Below are 21395 nucleotides of genomic sequence, written 5' to 3'. Positions count from 1 at the left end.
GTGGCTGCTGTTCTTCCGACTGCTCAGGGCTGATTAGGAATACCTAATTCCCCACCACTGATACTCCGCTATGCTAAGCCAGAAAATGTCTCCCTCTGCCCTTGAGGAGGGAGTCTGAATGTTTTGTAAGACTGATATCTCAGCAAAATTCCAGTGTGTCAACTTGCACTGCTGCCTATTGCCCTTGAAGTTTCAACTGGACCGGGATTTCTTTTCACTTCCTGTTCTGGGCCATTGTGGACCCCTCCTTACCCACCAGCTGTGGCCCAGCTGTTGCATTCCACACTGGAGGTGGCGCCCTGCACCTGGCGTGTGAGTCATTCACCTTCTGCCTGCTAACATGGTGCATTAAGCCTTCTGGGTCTTTGTTTTGAAAGCAGCTCTATAAATGTCAAGTATTATTAACTATCCAAGTGAGAGGTGGGAAAACCAAAGGGCTTGAGAAGACTGAAGAATTGAGTAAAACCTTTTTTTTTAAAGTATGTTTTTTTTCTCCTGTTCTTTCTTTTTCCATCTGCCACTTTAATTTGGATTTCCAGACTAGCAACCAAAGCATTGAAATGACCATCCCCATAAATATCCAAATTCGCACAAATCTGGAGACACCTAATCATTTTAAAAGAGGACCAAGGTTATCGTTATTGCTTAAATTCACAGTGATTTTGGTGTATAAGATAGAAATGTAGGCAAGTGTGGCTGATTGTCCCTAAAAAACCTTTTCAGTCCAATGCAATTACACACTATATGCATGATACACACGTGCAGGAGGAATGTGACAAGGAACTAGCTCTGTTTCCGTGGAGGCAGCAAAGTATGCCAGGACATGGGTATCCCATCTTGACAGATACCAGGGCTGTTTTTACAACAAACTTTTGACCCTCTACTTGCTCTCAGTCTCACTCCTTCTGATATATCCTCTCACTAGCAGCAGGCCAAGTGATCTCCCTGAGATGCTAGTCTTATCGGTTCTTTATCTTATTGTATTTGTTAAAATCCTTAGAGGAGATCAAGATCAAAGGAAACCCACTCAAGTGTAAGACAAATAATCTTCCTGAATTTGTTCTTTCAATAGCTAAGCATTTCTATTTTTTTCAAAAAGTTGTCTTTGCTTATCTACTGTTGTTTGAATGGCATGAAAACATACAGAAGTATATGCCAAGGTAGAAATTTTTCAAGCACTTATTTATATAATGTGTCATTCTTAAATAAGTTTTTTTTTTTTACTTTTGGAAGAGATTTTATCAGTGTACATTTGTCCAAGGATATATTGTCTGTCATTAATATCCAGTATGTCAAGTTTAGAAAATGTTATTTATTTTCTTAGTATTTTGCCTTTCTTAGAATGTAAACTCTCAAGCCAAAAGCAAGGCCATGTTAACAAGTGAAAGCTTACAAAATGAAAAATGTTTGGATTAATATTAGCAGGCTGAGACTCTCTTAAAGGGAAAACTGGCTGGTAAACTAAGACTTATCTATCTCATAATAATTTCTAAACCAATTTTTTTATTATATTTTTTAGAGATGGGGTCTTGCTATGTTGCCTCCAGTCTGGCCTCTGACCTCAAGTGATTTTCTCACCTTAGCCTCCCAAATAGCTAAGACTACAGGCATTTTCTACCCAGTTGGCTTCTAAATGCATTTTTAAAACTTACTTCAATAAATGCCATACTCTGAGTTGGCTTCTAGGTATGAGTCATAGTTGAAGAAGGACTTATGTTACATAGGCTTACCATATTATATTGATTTCCTAGCACTGATGTACTAACTTACCGAAAGTGTAGAGGCTCACAACAAAATCAATTTATTATCTTGCAATTCTGGAGGGTGGAATTTCAAAATAGGTCTCACCTAGCTAAAATTTAGGTATTAGTAGGACTGTATTCATTCTGGGGGCTCTAGGGAAGAATCTGTTTCCCTGCCTTACCTGGCTTTGAGAGGCTGCCTGCTTTCCTAGGCTTGTGATCTCCTCCTTCTATCTTTAAAGCCAGCAGTACTGGGCTGAGTCCTTTTCAATGCTGCTGTCCCTCTGATTCTTTCTTCTGATTCCTTCTTCCATTTTTAAGCACCCTTGTGATTACGTTGGGCCTACTGGCATAATCCTTTGTTAAGGGCAGCTCAATAGCAATCTTAATTCCATCTGCAACTTTAAATCCTCTTTGTCAGGTAAGGGAAGACTTTGACAGGTTGGAGGCATTGGGATCTGGACATATTTGAAGGTCAATATTCTGCCTATTACACATAATAGACATTTGACGTTTAAGTCAACTAGTTGGGGGAGAAAGTCATTCTTTAAGTGAAATTCAACAGAAACTGAGGATTAATACTTAAAGTGGATTAAAACCGAATAAAATAGCATTCTGAGTGCTCTACGACATCTCAGATCTCATTGTGGGTGCTGTTGAACATTTATGAACAAGCAGGTGCTCAGTGCCAGAAGCTGTTAAATGTGTGTATTGAATGATAAATGAAAAGGTCCCCCTCTGCCCTCTGAGAGCTTGCACTGGGAGGGAGAGACAAGCCCTTCACCATCGTACAAAGGGCAGACTCTGCTGTAGTGCAGAGAAAGGATGGCTTCATCCTGGAGATGGCGACTGGAAAGACTGAAACAATCACGCATCACCTTGGAGCTTGGCCACCACAAGAGACATGAGCATCTTAACCAACTAAAATGAAGTTTTCTCATTTTGGCACATTTAAACAGTTATACGACCATCTTCACGACAGTGCTGTGCCTTCTCCCAGAGGGTTGGAAGGCGCCAATGAGAGAAAACTAAAATGTAAGGTACGTTTGTTTCCTCCTCTGACCGTTGGACTTTGTTCTGATGATCAGATCAACTCCCCCAAATATCTTCATCCCTTGACGGAGTTTCTCACACAGATAGAGCAAGCTCGATTTTCATTTCTACCATAAGCCTGAGATGCAGGGAAGTTCAGGGTTGACACAGATTGTGGGTTTTCCTAAATACATTACACGGCTAAAGTCAACTTTCAAAAAAGACCATGGGTAGCCTAACAAGGAAAAAGAAGTCAGAAGACTGCAGCCTGGAGCCAGAGATTGGGTGAGTGGAACTCTGAAGGCAAGCCCCACCTTATGGTCCACGTTGTGACTGTGAATCTCACACCTTGAGCACACTATGGCACAGGATGCTAGCCTCCCCCTCAGAATCCATCCTCCCGGTTTTCTCTTTAGAATAGAAGTCTATCAACTACATGTCACTTTTATCAGGGCACATGGCTCTCTGTCTAGAGCAGGGGCGGGGAACTTTTCATGCTGGAAGGCTGCATTCATTTAGCTGTAATCAAGTAAGGCCGTATTCAAGAAACTTCAATTAGATATACTTAAAAATGTATATCATTTTGTAAAAATCTAACTATTGTGTACTTATTAATTTAGCCTGTTTGTCAATTTTAAAGTTAATTATCTTTTTAATGACTTTGTTGTGTTTAATGATTTTTGTTGCAAAGCATTTGAACATTTGGTTGCAGCATGGAGGTCCGCAGTTTCAACTGATCCTCTAGATGGGTATCGGTCATTTGTGACCTTAAGGGTGTCTTGATTTGGGTTAGGTGGGAGAATGTAGATTTCTAGCAATAAGTGGTTGAAAAGTAAGAATGCATTTTTTGGGCATGTTGCCAAAGGCTTGGGTCTTCTACTGCATTTTTCCATACTTCAATTGGATCTTTCTCAGCATCAAACAATGACTTTAAAATGTCATCTACTGAGAGCTCAATCAATTCCATCTGTAGCTTTAAGTGCCTTGGTGACATCAACTAGGTGGGGCTGAACTGCTAATTTGACTGTTATGTGATGATTCTCAAAGTCAGTGAAACTTCCATTGTATTCTCCAATTAATAGATCTATAACAGCTGCATATTCTTCAAATGATTCACATATATCATCCTGCTCATCAATGACCTTTGCTAACTGGGGAACATGTTCATCCAGAATTTTCTTTTGAAGAAGAAGTGTTTTGAAAAAAGATAGCTTTTTTCAAAATGCTTGGATTTTTTTGTTACATATCATATACAGACTTAGTTTTACCTCATGAAGAAATATTCAAGTCATTTTGATTTGACATGATATCACACAGAAATGCTGCATTCCTATGGAAATCTTCTTTCAATAATTCACATTGCTGATTCTATTTCTCATAAAATGTAACTATCTATTCTTGTAGAGATAAAATTTTGGCTAACACCTGTCCGTGCACCAGCCAACACACTTTAGAATGATACAAATCCACAATGGATACCTCATCTTTCAACTTTATTTATTTTTTTTAGTAGCCACAGTCTTTGCATTTTCTTTCAACTTTAGCAAATTAAGAAACTGAGGATGGCCTGTGGCATTTGCATAAATATAGTTAACAATACTTACAACTTGTTGCAAAATGTCACTTAAAATAGTAGTTTTAGCACACAGATTTTTCCTATGTAATATATTAATACAATGAAAAGAAATGAGAGCATCTGGATCTGTTACTACTTTTTTGATCTGTGCAATAAACCATTCATGTTTTCCTGTCATGGAAGGTGCACCATCTGTACATACACTCACTAAATTTAACAAATTCAGTCCAACTTCACAACATTCATCTTGAAAGTTGTTGCAGATATCCATTCCCAGTGTTCCGTTCACAAGAGTGCCCAAAGTGAGTAACTCTTCATAGCAAAGAAAATCTTCTGTTATGACCTGAATGAAGTATAAAACCTGCACTGAGTCAGTAGTATCAACTGATTCATCCAAAGCAATTGAATAATATATATTTTCTTTTTGAAGTATTGCATAAAGTTGTTCTGTTAAGTTGAAGGTTAATTCATGCTGCTGATCAGTTACAGTTCTCTTTGAAAGAGGCAGTTGTTTGTACTTTGAAACATTATCAGGGTCCAAACATCCTGCAACTTTCACAATGCATTCTTTCACAATTTCTACATCACTGAATGGCTTCCCTTTTTCCCTGAGTATATAAGCTACTTTATAAGTTGCTTCAGTGGCATCATTTTCAGGTCTTATTGCCGCTTGAAAGAATTGTTTTTGCTTTTGCTTTTTTCATCTTTTAATTTCTGCAATACAACCTTCCTTGCCTCTCCTACTTTAAGATATTTATGGTCCCTATGAGTGTTATGATGCTGATGAGCATTGAATTTCCTTAATGTTGATATTGCAGTATCACAAAGCAAGCCAATCATCTTATCTTTAGCAGAGACAAGGTGACATTCCCAATCCTTCATTTTAAAAATCTGCTTTTCTCCTTCAGCATTATCTTGGTCTTTGACATGATGGGCTGTTAAGCAGACAGAATTAAAAAATTCTATTGAGCTGTGCAACTATTCACAAATTCCACTTAAAACAGAAACACAGTGCACTGTTGTCAAAAACTGATAACAGACTGGCATACTCGACCCCCATAAACTCTCACCAACCAGCCTGGTATGGTAGTGGTGCCAGGGGAAGTTAAAACTAAATCATGAGCATAGGAGCTGTCAATTTAGCCCTTATAGCTTACTAATGTTCTAATTCTGTCGGTCAATCTGGGAGGATTATTTCATTGAAATCTTATTTTATTATTTGGAATTTTAACTATGTTCATTTTAAAAATAAAATATAAAAGATGAAAAAATTAAAATTAATTAATTAATAAAAATAAATTAATTAATAAAATAAATTAATTAATAAAAATTAATAAAATAAAAGGATTTGTTCTCTAATATTTGGTCAGTCAAAAGGCTGCACTTAAGGACTTAGAAGGACACACGTGGGCTTAAGGTCGCAGGTCCCCACCCCTGCTCTAGAGAATCACATTCGGCAGCCTCCTTTGCAGCTGATGTATGAATAAGTTCTTGCCAACAGAAGATGAGCAGGAGTGATGTGTCTCATTTGGGTGTGATTCCCTTTAAAGATACTGCTTGCTCCCTGCTTCCTCTCTTTCTCCCTTCCCTTTGGTGAGGAAATGGAGAGATCAGAGAAGCCACCTTGGATTCTGGTATGAAAGCCACATGTTGAGGACAAAAGAGCCACCCCGTCAACCCTAAGTCACTCACCTCTGGACTCTTAAGCTTCCATTTTATTTACTCCACTGAATTTTGAAGTCTGTTACAACTACTTAGAATGGTACTTAACATAGCAAAATAACAGCTTAAAGAATCATCTCTCTTTAGGGAAATGTTTTTTTCCTCCAGTGATGTGTAAGTCCTTGCTCAGATACTGTCTGGAAAATGACCCAAAACTCAAGGTGAAAGAGTTTAGAAATTCCCCATGTGTTTCTGTGCTCTGGCCTGGCCTTAGTAGCCCTTACTGAAGGGAGTAGCCTTTCTTTCAGCATGCATGCTTTGAATGTGAAGACAATGTAAGAGTCATTATTTCACCCCTGTTGTGTCCTCTTTGCAAGTGTGTGATTGGGTGACATTCCCATGGTGGGGACTTTCGCTCTTTTCTCCTGCTCACCTGTGTTTTTTGTTTGGCTCATTTCAAATCCATGGCGGGAGGAAACCTGTCAGCGTGAGTGGGTGACAAGACTGAACGAGAACTGGATGTATGGTCTGAGGTTACAGGAAATGGTTGTTTGTGTAGCCCCACTGGTCCTTGGAGGATTGCAAACTGAAGCGTTAAATTCAAAATTTCTGACTTGCTATTCTCTCGAGAGAAGGACTTCTGAAAACACAGGTGTGCACTCTACTGAGCTGGTGGTTTCCTTTACAGTTGTAGAAATAAACTTTGACATTCTATCCCAGGGGTTGCCTCCCAGAGAGCCCCCTGGGGTGAAGTATATTTTAGAAATCTCGGACATGAATTTGTATTTAGGCCGGATTCACCTTTGGTAACGTCATTCACTCCTGGTTTTCCTCCTCCCTGAATGGATGCTGTTTCCTGGCCTTTTATTCTCTGGCTGCTTCTTTTCTTCTGACTCCTAAGTGCTGACTGCTCTGGATTAGCCCGGGTCTTCCTTCTCTTAACTATAAACTGGCCCCATGGGTATAAATATCAGGTAAGTTCCGATGACTTCCAAATTTTCATCCCTGACCTCCCCCTGGGATCCCAGACTCGTACATTCCAAATGTTTACCTGGCAGGGCATTCTGCTTGTCTAATAGAGACCTAGAACTTAACATGGCAAAACATAAAGAAAAACAAAACAAAGACTTCTGTTGTTTCCCCCAAACTGCTCCACATCCCATATGTTAGTTAAGGGAGTCCAGTTAAGGTAATGACATTAAACCCCCAAAATGTTTGGCTCAAATAAAATGGAAGTGTATTTTTCACTCATTTAGATTTAAAAACGGGGCTTCCTGACTAGCAGGGGCTCCTCTCCACGTGGTGTTTCAGGGACCAGAATTGCATAGCTGTTGTTCTACCATCTTGAACGTGTCATTTCTGAGATCACTATTCTTATCCCTATGAGTGGGCAGAAGATAGCAGGGGGACCACGCATGGGGGGGTTCTGTGGGCAGTGCTAGAGGTAGGCACACCACTTCTCATTACATTTCATTGCTAAATTTCACACCCAACTGCAAGGAGGTCTCGGAATGAAGAGAAAACTGCTTTGGCAAACAGCTACCTAGTCTCTGACACATTCCACCTCTGGGGGCAGCAAATATCCATTTTCTTCTTGCCCTTCTTGTCCCCTTACATAAAGCCCAGTTCAAAGACTGGGGTCCCTAACTGTTGTACAGACCTCTTGACCAGGTCTGCAGGGAACCTGTCAACCACACTTCAGATCAGGTGGCTTATCCAATCCGGGAGGTCTGTGCTCAATCTACTCTCTGTACACATTTTGGTCTCTGCTTGCAAACAGCCAATTGTTGTCTGAGCTCATCTCTTTTTTGTAACACTTTGTGAGAGGCAGCCAATAGTAACCAGTGTATATATTCTTCTAACCAATTGCCCCAGAGCTACAGGTCAACAGACCTTTTTACTAAATGTTTCACAACAACACACAGAATGAATCTCCATCTTTCCCCTCTCTGTCGTCAGGCTCCTCACGACCAGCCATTGTATCAATGCCATTTACGTTTAGTTTATTCTTATGGTGACATTCCTTCTGGAATAATTCCTGTACTGTAGAGAATGCCCTAAAATTTAAAACAGCTTGAAAATACTGGTTTTTTTTTCTCTATCAATAATTTGTTCCTTTTTCCACCCAATATTCTTCCTGCTTAAAACTCCCCAATGGATTCCTGTAAAATTTAAAATAGAATGTAAACCCTCTGCCATGGATGATAAGCCTCTGTGCCCACAGCTTGACACCTACATTTCCAGCATCCTCTGGCACCACTGTTCTACCCTCTGTGCCACATTTACTTTGGGATGTTTTCTGTTTCTTCAACATGCCCAGCTCTTTGCTGTTAGCTGATCCCCTTGCCTATAATGATCTTCCTCTTTATTGGCAACCCCTGTAGTAAACTATTACCTCCTGCAACCTCCACACTCAACTCTCCCCAAAACATCTTTTTCAGTTTCTTAAATGTAGCACTTTCTATAGTTGGGCCTGGTGGCTCTCATGCCTGTAATCCTAGCACTCTGGGAAGCTGAGGCAGGAGGATCATTTGAGGTCAGGAGTTCAAGACCAGCCAGAGCAAAAGTGACATCCCGTCTCTACTAAAAATAGAAAAAATTAGATGGGCAGGGTGGTGCATGCCTGTAGTCCCAGCTATTTGGGAGGCTGAGGCAGGAGGATGGCTCGAGCCCAGGAGTTTGAGGTTTCTGTGAGCTAGGCTGATGCCACACCACGGCACTCTAGCCCAGGTGACAGAGCAAGACTCTGTCAAAAAAATTAAAAAAAAAAAAGCACTTTCTCATCGAATAAAATTAAATATATGCTGCAAATATCTAAGTGCAGAACCATTATGCTTCCTTTTTAAATCATAATAAAATTGTACAATGTAATTGTATCTAAGGCAAATTGTTCTTTCTTCAAAGGGGGATTCTGATATGTGAAAGTGTTTCTCAGGAAATTAATTAAATAACACTGAGTCAACTAGACTTACAATTATAGGCCATGGGGACCAGTCTATTTGTTGTCCCCAATAATCGTGCTCCATATTTTTTCTTTAGTAGTATAACCTTCTCATTTTAGCTGAACAGGTAAGCACCCACTGAAATTGCTTTTTTCCAGCCTCATAGGTCTAGAAAAGCATTAGACTTGGTCAAAACCTTGCTTTCTGTGTACTGTTTTGTAGCAAAATGTTGTAACTCACTCACTGACTATAAGACATGTTTCTTTGTTCACAATGTAGGAAAATAACGAGAAAAAAAGAAGAAAAATATGTTTAAAATAAAAAAAAATAAGACGTTCCTTATCTTTTCTATCACATTGGCAGAGAAACGTGCCAAAGACTCCAAAGCAGAAGGAACCAGATAAGCCTAAGGTTCAATCCTCCCTCAATTCTGGGCTTTTGTCAAATGACTTAACCTATCTTCTCATCCCGTTTCACCTCTCTAAACCATAAAATATGACCAGTGTCAGGTTGTAGGAAAAGCCAGCACTAATGCATATAAAGTTTTAGCATCACATCTGCCCTGTGTATGAAGGTCTTCAATATGTAGTAGCTGCTATTGTCGCTTTAAATTATAACTAATGTCTTACATCATTTGCCATCTACAAAGGTATGCTCTAGGAGAGCTGATCAGCTAGCTGTCTGAGGTCTATAGTATGGACCAGGGAGACAGTTTTATGGGGATGAAGTTGAAGCTCTATGTCCCCTTAGACTTTGTGACATAGATAAATCGTAAAAATTCTACCTGCTGGTAACAAGGGCAAAAAATGCAGAAGTTATTCCAGAAACAGAGAATAGAAGCCAGCCTTGCCAGTGAAACCTTCTTTGGCTTTCCTATGTCACACCATGACCCCCTGGAACTTCAGAGCTAGGAAATATGAAAGTCAAATTGGTGACATCTCTTATAAAGCATTTTTTCCTCAATTACTTCTGCCCTGTCAGTTCCATTTGGACGTAATTCAGCTCTTACGATATGCAAATTATTTCCTCCTCGTTATTCTTCCTGCAGTGCTGTTGATAGATGAACACTTTGGGAGTGAAATTCTAAAAGAGATTTGAGATTCATGAAGGGGGAAAAGATGTTGTTGGAGAAGAGTGCAGCATTTATGGTCGGGGACACTAAAGTATCTCAGAAAGGAACAGGAAGTCTTACATCCTACTCCTTTGTGATAAGACGGGGAGATTTTGTAGTTCCCTTTGCAAAGTGCCCCTTCTCTTTTTATACTCTCCATATTTAGAGCAGCTCCCTCCCTCCTAACAGGGAAGTTTAGGAGGGGAATGGAACAAAGAAGTAAAAATAGTCAGCGCACACTCTACAGCATGCAATGCAAGGTAATGATTGACATATGACAGCACTCACATGTCAGCTTCCTCTCTGCGATACGAACTTGCAACCTGCGAAGGAAACCCTACTTAAGGCACTTACGGCACTCATGGATCAGAGCACAATGAATAAAAAATATGTGTGATACTTTCTGCAAAGAGGGGACTTTAGTTCAATTTCTATGGCAGGCAAGAAGAAAGCAGGAAATCAAACATTAAACACTGAGATGTTGATGACAGCCTAGGTTGGGCCCCCAATATGTGGAACATCTGGAGAGCTTATTCTGAGATTCCTAGCTGGCTGGTCTGCTTTCGGAGCAGGTTTGAACCCCAAGGGGGCTCTATCTCCATTAGGCTAAACTTGGGTACCTGTTGTTTGTTTGCAAAAAATGTCCACTGTTTTAGGCTGGATTTGGGGGCAAGGTAGACATCTTACTGGAGAGTTTGTGCTGAAATTTATAGAGAGTATTTAAGACCCAGAGCAAGGAAGGTGTATGGTGACTGTTCCCCCTACAGAGGCCTGGGAGGATACTTCTGCTTCTTGTGCAGCATAGTGTAAAGTGTCAATGCATCTGGGATGCAACAGCAAAAGAGTACGACTAGGTACTGAATTCAGTCAGGTTGAGAGATGAATTTTGCATAGTTTATAATACCTTGAAGGAAGAAGTGATGTGGTAGTTTTTTATTAGGCTATTACCTTTTTCAACTTGAAAAACAATAGCTTACAAATTATAATTCTATCCAAACTATAGAATTCTGAGGCTTTGCCAAATTATATTTGAATGATATTTCACTGCAGTAGATTGGAAAGTAAATTGAATTCTATTTAATGTGTATTTATTGTACACCTACCAAGTGCCTGATGCTATTAATAGGATCGGCTCAAGGAATGCAAGGGGGGATATAATGCAACCCTGAGATCAGAGGTATGCTTTGTAACCTGAATTTCTTCTGGCTTCACATGTAGCTCTAGATAAGGTGTATTCACATTTGACTGGATTGTGACTCTACCTGCATTCACCAGACCTCACCTGGTGTGAAAATCCCTTCTGGCTAATGGTACAAGGTGATTCACCTGGGCTTATGAGCAAGTCTATGGCCAGCCTTCAAGGGCTTGGCATTCTCTTTCCCAACACTTCCCCTGCTCCAGCAGACTCCGGCACCCTGGCTCATGGTTTCTCTGCTGTCCTCAAGGACAGCACCATCAGTGCCCTAAAGAACTCAGCAGGCCAGGCGGCCCCGTGCACTGTGGCCAAGGGGAAGAGCAATAGGAGGATGCCTCTCATTATATTCAGAGAAGGTTGTAAGCAGGATAGTTTATGTCCCAATATTTAAGCAAGATTAATACAACAGCATTATCAAGTTTTATTTTGGCACTGCCCCATCATCCCCTTACCACCATCCTCTCCCACTCCAGAAGCCAGTAGGATCCTCAAAGCCAAGCTAACAACATAATTGAACCGTCAGAACTGTCAGAAACCACTGACAGTTGGAATCACTAATTCGGAATCACTGTTCGAAATCACTAATTCCCTCCAGCAACTAAGCCTCAGCTCTAGAGCTGATCCCTTCGTGCCTGGTTCCTTCTTCTCTTTGAATGTGTTTCCCCTGATGTTTCTCTTTCTAAGTCCTTGCACAATGGTGTTTCTGGCAGATCCACTGAATAGGCGTTCAGATATGCATAGACATGTGTAAGTTGCTTAGGCATGTCTAGGGTTGCTCATACACAGGGATTTGAGTGATGTGCACTTCATTTGCGTCCTGCAGAGAGTCCCATGTAGCAGGACTGTTTCTAACATCCACTGCTCTGTGACCTCTTCCCCCTTGTCTGTACTCATTTTTCAAAGCTTGTTCACATTCATCCTACCTTCTATCTTATATGCAGTGATGGAGTTGCCTGTCTCACCTCTGCATCTGCACATGCTGCTCTCCTTGATTACATGGCTTCTCTTCCTTTCTCTACCTGATAATCACTTGCTTATTCTTCAAGAGTTTCCCAAAATGCTTCTTACTCTCTCATACTTGTTCCATCAGAGATGCTGTCATCACTATTTCCATTGTGCCTCATGCCCACCTTTACATATCATTGAGCCCATCACAGTCTACACGTATTTTTACTTGTACATCTCCTTCTTTAAATTCTGAACTTCTCAAGGGCAAAAACTCAGTCTTATTGCTTTATCCACAATGCTTGGCACAGAGCTTAACATGAATAAGTACACAATGGTTGTTGAATGGAAGTCAAGACAGATGTTCACGTTTATATTAAAAAACTAACAGTAAATGTCACCTGGAATCACCAATGATGCATGCTGAAAGAAACTGTCCCTCTCTCTTCTGGGAGCTGCATGAATGAGCATGAATGTGGAAATTACATGTTTGGACTATTGATTTTAACACAGAGAGGAGCCAATGTCTAGAATCGGGGGCTTTATCCTGACCCCCTTCAAGAGAGGCAGGGAAGGCAAAGGCAAAAGTTGAACGTAGTTATCTCCATTTCTGGGCACTCTGCTCTTTGAAGCTCTTCAAAAACTGTGCAAAACCCTCTTAGCAGATTATAATGTCACTGTTGACCACGTTATATAAATAAACTCAGAGTAGAAGCAGACATGGTTTGTTAAAATAGTCACAAGAAACGTCATTGCAACCTCTTGATGGATTGACCACAACTGGTGAACAAAAACAAATTAAAACAACCACAGAAATGATAATTCATAACAAAACAGAACAAAATAAGATAAAACCAATAACCACACTGTAACAGCATTTTCACAGGAACTAAGGTCCTGCCAAAGCGTCAGTGTGTAACAAAGTCAGATTGTAATGGCTTCTGGGATGCCCCTTTCTTTTCTGACGGTGGTTGTCTGAGGGTAGGAGACTCATTTCTTTAAGATACAGTCTAGAAAATATGGTGCCATCTTCAGTCTAGCTGGTGTGGGAAGTCAAATTCTTAAACCTAAGGTCTTTAACAGGTTGGCACTCAGAGGCCCTAAAAAAGTCTGGCTGTGCGTTCTCACATATTTCTGCACAATCCCCCTGTCTTCAAATGGTGCCATGTATATTCCTCAAATCATGAGTCATGCAATTTTGCTCAAGTCTCTGAGAGGATTGTTTATATCAAGTGTCTTTAGAAAGAAGAAAAGGGAAATCAGATGCTTCTTTTATTGCTGAACTTCTTAAGTTGGAATGTGACAGTTCCTTTAATAAATTTATGAATCATAATATTTGTAAATCATAAAACAAATATATGGATTCTCATCTTCTGCAACAAAGGACTTTTTATATTTATGTAAATAGTGACACGTAAAAGATTATTTTTTTTATTTTTATTTCAAAATATTCAGGAGATACAGATGTTTTTGTTACATGGATACTTTTTATAACACTTGAGTTGGGGCTTTCAGTGTGCCCATTGCACCTGATAGGCAGGTTTTTACCCTCACTCTTCTCCCTCCCTTCCTGATATCCAATGACCTTTACATCTCTCTGTGCTTGTGTGTGCCCAACAATCAGTTCCCAATTATTAGAGAGTACATGTGGTGTTTGATTTTCCACTTCTGAAATACTTCACTTAGGATCCTGTAAATGATAATATTTCAAACTCAATCCGGTCATCAATTGATGTACACTTAGGTTGATCCCACATCTTTACAATTGTGAATTTTGCTATGATAAACATTCGAGGGCAAGTGTCTTTTTGATAAAATGACTTCTTTTCCTTTGGTTGATTCTCAGTAGTGGGATTACTGGATTGAATGGTAAGTCTACATTTATTTTGTTGAGAAATCTTAATACTGTTTCCCATACAAGTTGTACTAATTTGCAGTCCTGCCAACAGTGTATAAGCATTCGTTTCTCTCTGTATCGATGTCAGCATCTACTGTTTTGTTTTTGTTTTTAATAATAGCCATTCTGAAAGTGGTAAAGTGGTATCTCACTGTGATTTTAATTTTAATTTCCCTGATGATTAGTGATGTTGAGCATTTGTTTATATGTTTGTTAGTCATTTGTCTATCTTCTTTTGAAAAACTTTTGTTCATGACTTTTGCCCACTTTTTAATGGGGTTGTTTGGGTTTTTTCCTTGTTGATTTGTTTGAGTTCTTTGTAGATTCGGAATATCAGCCCTTTATCAAATATATAGTTTAGAAATATTTTCTCTCATTCCATATAGATTGTCTATTTAGTCTGTTGATTATTTTCCTTTACTGTGTAGATGATTTTTAATTTAATCAAGTCCCATTTACTTATTTTTATTATTGCTATATTTGCCTTTGGAGTCTTAGTCATAAATTCTTTGCCTAGGCTGATGTCTAGAAGAGATTTTCCTACATTTTCTTCTAGAATTCTTATGGTTTCATGCCTTACATTTAAGTCTTTTATCCATCTTGAATTAATTTTTGTAAATTGTGAGAGAGTCAAAGTGTATACATTGTTTTGTTTCTTTTGAGTTCTCCCATTTTATGATTCCTTTAGACTTAATTTATTGCAGGGATATCCACACACAAAAAAAGTGATTTACTCTTCATTCCTAAATAAGAAGGGACACTAGAATGTTGAATATAAGCTGCTGGGTACACAGTAGGATTTGTGAACTGGTAAACCTTACTGAAGGTAAACTGAGCAAGGATCCAGAGGTTATTTTGAAGGATGCCCTAATGCTAATATCTGTATCAATTTTCGCTTAGACCATCCTATTTCTCCAATTTAGAATTTATCAGCATATTCCCTTGGAGTATTGAGGCTACACTTTGGAACTAGGTGGGAAAGTAAGATAAAGAGATTTACTGCTCAACATATAACTATTTACTCAATTCACTTGTACATCGTATCTGAGGGTCCAGAGCTTAAACAGGTTCATCATTTCCTGAGCATAATCTTTACCTTTTGCTATGGTTGAAGGAAAGTGAGAAGGAAGGAGAGTACCTGGGATCTAGAGCCTTCTGACAGAGTCTCAGTCTGCTTTAAGATCCATTCCTCACTCTGCTTACAGAGGTGCACGGTGTTTCTAATCCCTGAGCCTTTAGCATTCTATGCTGCCAATCAGCTTGCTTCTTTTTGGAAGACCTTTTTTTTTTAAGCACTTAGGGTTCTTTATCTGTGATCATCATTCTTTTTGTCCGTTTAGTTGGCTTTCTGCATAGAAAAGAAACAAACACATGGTTATATTTACTATATTTAACCAAAAGTCTATTGGACACATTTTCAAATCTGCATTTTATTATCCTATTTCTTTTCTTGTGTTTTCAGGTGTGGTGTACACTCATTTCTGCATTTCTGAACATCTTTAACAGACTCATTTCTTAGTGTCTTAGTGACTTTCATATGTGAAGCGAGCTCCCTGTGTTCAGACCAGTCGACTTTCTCTCACAATACAGTTTGCTTCTGTGTTTTGCTTAGTGCTTTGTCTGCTGACTTCTGAGACAATCAAATATGTACTGCTTTTAATAAGCAGATATTTGAGAGTTAGTTTCAAGCTTGCCTCTTTTTGGGTCCTCCTTATTTTTAAACCACTTTTTCTATTAGTTTCTTGGCTCAAAATTGTCTCTATGTTGTTGGAGTACCACTTCCCTGCAGGGGACTGAACATCCAACTAAGCCTGGGCAGGCAGCTTAATTGCAGGACACATGGCTGTTTGGAGAATTGAGATTTTGTGGATGGGACAAATTTTCCGAGATTCCAACCTTTGTGCAAAGAGCCCATTTTATGCTCCCAGCCACCTCTACTTCCTTCCAACACAGGGTCTAAGGCTTTAACCCCCAGGAAGTTGACAGGGGTGATATAAACCCAGCCCCTAAGGTGCACACGTAGACTCCTTATGTCCTTGAATCCCTAAGCTTCAACCCCAACTCACTGCCTGAGGTCTGAGCTTACTCCTCTATGGCATCTGTATAATACCTTTCGTGTGCTTTCAAACTCTGATTTTTTTCTTAAATTTAATCTAATATTTCTATGCCGTGAAGGGCAAGAGAAGTAAGAGGAAGGCAGAACCCAGAGCTCCCATTTTATAACTGTTCAGTTGCTGTGTGTGTATATGTGTGTGGATATGCAAACAATTCCTTTTTGTGCTTTGAGGCATTTGTGCTTTTTCCTCCCCAGAGGAAAGCTCAGATGTCTCCTGAGCTTAAGGAAGCCCTGAGATAACTCACAACTTTTGTAAATGGGAGGGAGAAAAGACTTCTACCTTGGGGTCAAAGTGATCACATCAGAGCTCCCTGAGCACAAGAGAAAGTAGGCGTGTCTGTTACTTATTCATAGAGAGGTTCCCAGATGTTCCCCTGACAAAATACCTTCCTCACAGGCTGCTCACATTATAAAATCCCACTCAGAGTCTTCTACAGGCATTTGTTTTTAATATGAATTCTCTCACTAGGTAGACTTCAGGGGGTCCATGTAAGCCCTAAAATTTTATGCAAAGCTATATGGACATGGGATTTTTTTCCATGTGAAATAATCCATAGTATTTGTCTTCTGTTAGTATGCAAATAATCCCAGTGATGAAATACAATAGGATTATTTATCATTTTAATTCTTTGGTTTTTCATGTTTTTTCTCAAGAGGGTCAGTGGATTCCCTGGGACAAGAACAGGACCTGCCATCTCTTCATCCCCATCCTAACACAGTACCTGGCATTTCCTAAGTGGATTACAAGTATTTGTTGAATGAATGCATGAGAGGGAAGGTGACAGAGGACTAGAAAAGAGTGTTGCTTTAAAAAGGGAATGTTGGGGGAAAAGCCAAGAAAGAACACTTGGTGATTGAGATTCCAGAGAAGAATCTGCCCGTCTTTATAATATGTCACTGGACTGAAAAAAGTTAACCAAAGAACATAAGAAAATTAATTTTTAAAACCCCCAACTGAAGAGCTTTTCACAAATATTACTAAAACAAAAACAATGACAAAATGTGCATGTTCTCATTCAGTAGAGGTAATGGATATTAAGACAGGTCTAAATTATGTGCTATTGAGCATCAAGGGAAGAAAAGAAACCAAAGATATTCCACACATGGCCTTCTCTATTAACCCATTTAAAAATGATGGGGCAAAAAATTTGATCACAATTTTCAGATCAACTTGCCAGCAGGCCTCCAGGGAGCCTCCAATTTTATCCCATCTCCATTATGCTTCGTGGAAAGACACATGACTTCTTTGTCTCTCAAAATAAGAACCAGGCCCCTTGGACAGATGATGCAAGAAGGCAATTATGTGCACACCAATTGCTTACACAGCTTGGGGGAGAAGTCACTGGTGTACAAACAAGCTGCACTGCTTTTGAAAAAGCCTCTCAATCTGGACTCTTTGACGACATGAGCCCTTCCCTCATCTCCAGTAGATTTTACAGTTAGAGAGAAGGGAAAATTAGACAGATAAACTGCCAGTAGGGACAGGCTGAGGCAGGTTTCTTGAGAAACTGCAAAGTTACAACTTGAGCATAATGTCCTCCCTGCCAATCTGGGGGGGGGTGGGGGGCGGGCACGGTAAAAATAGTTGAAGTGGCAGGCACAGCGCTAAGTGGATTCAGTCCCTGATGCCTTTTCAAATATTTCTACCAGGTTTTCCGAGCAGTGTCTGCTGCCAATCATAGCGGTTCACTGATGAGGCACTCTAAGAGGGAAAATAAATCATATGCAAATTCTCTACATCAGAGGGAGGTGGGGGAAGAAATGCATGCCAGAAGAGGGTCAAGGAAATATATTATTAATAAATAAGTAAATCTCCTAACAAGTGAAATGCTTTTTTGAAAACTTCCAGACTAGCTTATCTGTACAGATTCCCAGGTTGCCCTCCCACCCCCAATGAATTATTCTACCATTTCTCTAACATCCTTATTTCCTATAGTAAATTAATAAAACAGAAGTTCGTCTCTGAAATGAAGTCAGTGTTCGGAGCAAAGAAACCCCAAAGCTGTTTGAAACTGCCCGGAGCTTTGGAAACACACCCACAACTACTCAGGAATGTACAAATCGTTGTTCCCATCTTGCAGGCTCCTGTCCTTCCTGCGTCGTAAATTATCTTTCCAGTAAGGGCCATGGTCAAGTTGTGCAAGTCAAGGACAAAGTGCTGGTCAACTGCTCATTCTGAAATAGGTTACACGTGCTCCTGGAGCACAGCCGCTATCTTCTGTCGAGTCTCTGGCCTACCCCTCGGGGTTCCTGAGCCTGTGTGCTTCCCAGGACTTAACTGCCGGCCTGGTCTTCCTCCTCTCCAGCCCCATACCAGCTCACTAAACCTGGGCTGCCTTGGGCCAGCGCTACGTTCACAACAACCTAAGAGATACATTTCTAGGGATATAGTGATATTTACATTCCTGTGGTTAAGAGCTCAGACTCTATCTGGCTTCCAACCCCTCAATCAGTAACTACTTACTAGCTCTGTGATCTTGGAGCAACCACAGGGCTTCGACAAGCTGCATTTTCTCATCTGCAAAATGGAGATTATAATGATTATATTTTAAAATTATTTTGAGAATGAAGTGCACTCATGTTTGGGGTGTAGAGTGTTGTTCTAATGCCTGGGCGATATTCGATAAACAGTAGTAGTATTACTATTGTTATTGTTGAAAGAGTATTTAAGCCAAGCAAAAGATTTCTTAATGGTAGGTACTTATGAATCATTGAAGGAGACAAGGGATGGAAAGGATTTTTTTTTTTTTGTCATAGGTTAACTCTGTTTTTCTACCTGTCTGTTTATCTATCATCATCTGCTTATATCTGTCATAGGGGCACATATGAAGATAATGAGTAAGATTTGAAATTGGGACTGTCTCCATTTCTAGTGTATATGATTGTCATGGTAATATGAACATTACCTATATGAACCATGGGTGTGTGTTTATAACATCTCCAATGTTAATGACTTTAGTCAATAAATCCATTTATTTATCATTCATCATTCAGTCTATATTTAAGAAAAGTCATCAAGTGCCAGGCCCTGGGTTAGGTTCTAGAGATATAGGAAAGAACAGCCTATAGCTCCTGCCTTTAAAACATTCATGGTTCCACTACAAAGCCAACAATTCAACAAAAAATTCTGATAAGAGTCAAATATTGAATGAACTTGTTAATGCTTGTTAAACAAAGTCTTTATATGCAGGATCTAACCCACCCCATGACCTCACGACTCATTCTGGAGGGGATGTTCTTGCTAAGTTTCTCCACCTCCCCAGAGGGGTGCTAACCGAACATCTCTCACTGGGTCCTATGACTACTTGCAGTGGCCGCACACACATCCACCAGGAATATAATCCAAAGACCAGTAACACTCGCTCCATGTTCCTCAAAGGCTCATTGAAGAGGATGATTTACAAAGCACATAGCCTATGACTTCTGGCAGTTCTCTAAAATCTATTCTTGATTTGAGCCCCATCAACAGAGAATAAGGAATGCAGGCTCCATCACTGTGGTTATTCACTGGCTCCCAACCCTTAATATTTATTCTTGGTTTGATAGTCTCAGCACACACTGAGGGTTGTGATAAAGGAAAAAATCCTTGAAAAACTATCATCAAATCAGTTAAAAGATATATTGATGTTGCACCTTAGGCTACCCTCTTTTTACTATAATTTCACTACTGTGTCATGCCCCTCGGCATTCAACCATCCATCTTTAAACAAATAAATACCCTCCCTGGATCACATGTCACTGTCCAGGTACTTGACTGTCTCTCTGCTACTCTTGTGAGCCGGCCTTCTAGAAAGAGTTGCCTGACCCCAAATCAAGCCTCTGTCCCCGGCAGTCTGGCCTTTAGTCCCACCACTAAATGGAAAGACATGATTTAAACCACCCGTTAAATCACTTATGTTGAGGCAACCAGTGATCACTCGCTCTCTTGAAACATTCTCTCCTCTCCATGCCTGGCCTTCCTGACACCACTCTTCCCTTTTCCCTCTCTTGTTGGTCCCCTTTGTTGGTGTCACACTCCACCTGACCTCAGTACTGACTCCTGAGGACTCAGTCCTTGATCTCTTCTATTGTTGCACTTTTGTCCAGGAGACCATGTCTACTCCCATAAATTTAAATACTATATTTAGTGATTTGGAAAAAAAAAAAAACACCTAAATGTACATGCACAATTCAGAATTATTCTCTGAACTTTCATTCACTACATCTCACTGCCTTGTACATACCATCCACATTTATATTGGTCTGGAATGTCTTACACTTAACCAGACTGAACAGAATTCTTTATTTCCCCTTTATCAGAAATTTTTTGTAAACACCTTGTCTTCCCTGTCTTGGTGAAAAACTCCAATATTTACCCTGCTACCCAAACCAGAAACCCAACAGTTACTCTTGATAACTCCCTCTCACTCTTACTCCTAATTTATCAGGCACATCCTATGGATTCTACCTCTGGTCCTGCTCCTTTCCATCTCCAGCATTCTATGGATTCTACCTCTGGTCCTGCTCCTTTCCATCTCCAGCATTCTATGGATTCTACCTCTGGTCCTGCTCCTTTCCATCTCCAGTACCAGCGGAGTGGTCTAGACTCATCAGCTCCCAACTGGAATTCCACAGCTGGACTCTCTGCCTCCACTCTGCTCCTTTCTGACACGTTCTCTACAAAATAGAAGTGATCTTCTTAAAAGTGACTTAAATCATATCACCCTACTCCTTAAATACTCTAATGATTCCTGTCCTTAAGGAATAGCATCCGAACACTTTATCATGGCCTACAATGCCATGAATGATTTATCTTCGGCCTTGTCTCAACCCTCCCTTGTCATTGATTCAATCTCCCAATGAGGAACAGAAGTTTATAAAGAATGGATTGTGGGAAATCAGGTTTTAGTGGCAAGAGAGATTATGTGAGGGAGAAAGGAAGAGGCTTGGCTAGCAAAGGTGGTCTTGTTATATAGATGAAAACTTTCAGTAGTGGCTCTCAGACAGAATAGACAGAAATTGTTTTTTGGTTGTTTTTTTTTAAGACCTTTCAAGGTATCAGACTTTCAGATAAGTTTTCCTAGACTGGTTAAAGAGAGAGCTATCTACATTAATGGAGATTCTCTACAGATGTAAGTTTCTCCCCACAAAAGACAGCTCTGCAGCTTTATTCCTGTCTGCTAGATCTGTGGCAGCTG

The 21395-nt window shown here is 39.9% G+C and overlaps 1 long non-coding RNA gene across 1 annotated transcript in view; it reads left to right on the top strand.

The window, feature by feature from the left end:
• The window catches only part of LOC142871901 (uncharacterized), a 52555-nt gene extending 34814 nt beyond the window's left edge, over positions 1-17741 (top strand). The window contains exon 3 of the long non-coding RNA XR_012920084.1: positions 16873-17741. This is a non-coding gene — a long non-coding RNA (uncharacterized LOC142871901). The remainder of the gene's footprint in view (positions 1-16872) is intronic.
• The last annotated feature ends 3654 nt before the right edge of the window (positions 17742-21395 follow it).

The sequence above is a fragment of the Microcebus murinus genome, chromosome 7 (assembly GCF_040939455.1).
Source record: "Microcebus murinus isolate Inina chromosome 7, M.murinus_Inina_mat1.0, whole genome shotgun sequence".
Lineage (NCBI taxonomy): Eukaryota > Metazoa > Chordata > Mammalia > Primates > Cheirogaleidae > Microcebus > Microcebus murinus.
The sequence above is the reverse complement of the archived record's forward strand: the minus strand, read 5'-3'. Positions and strand labels throughout refer to the sequence as shown.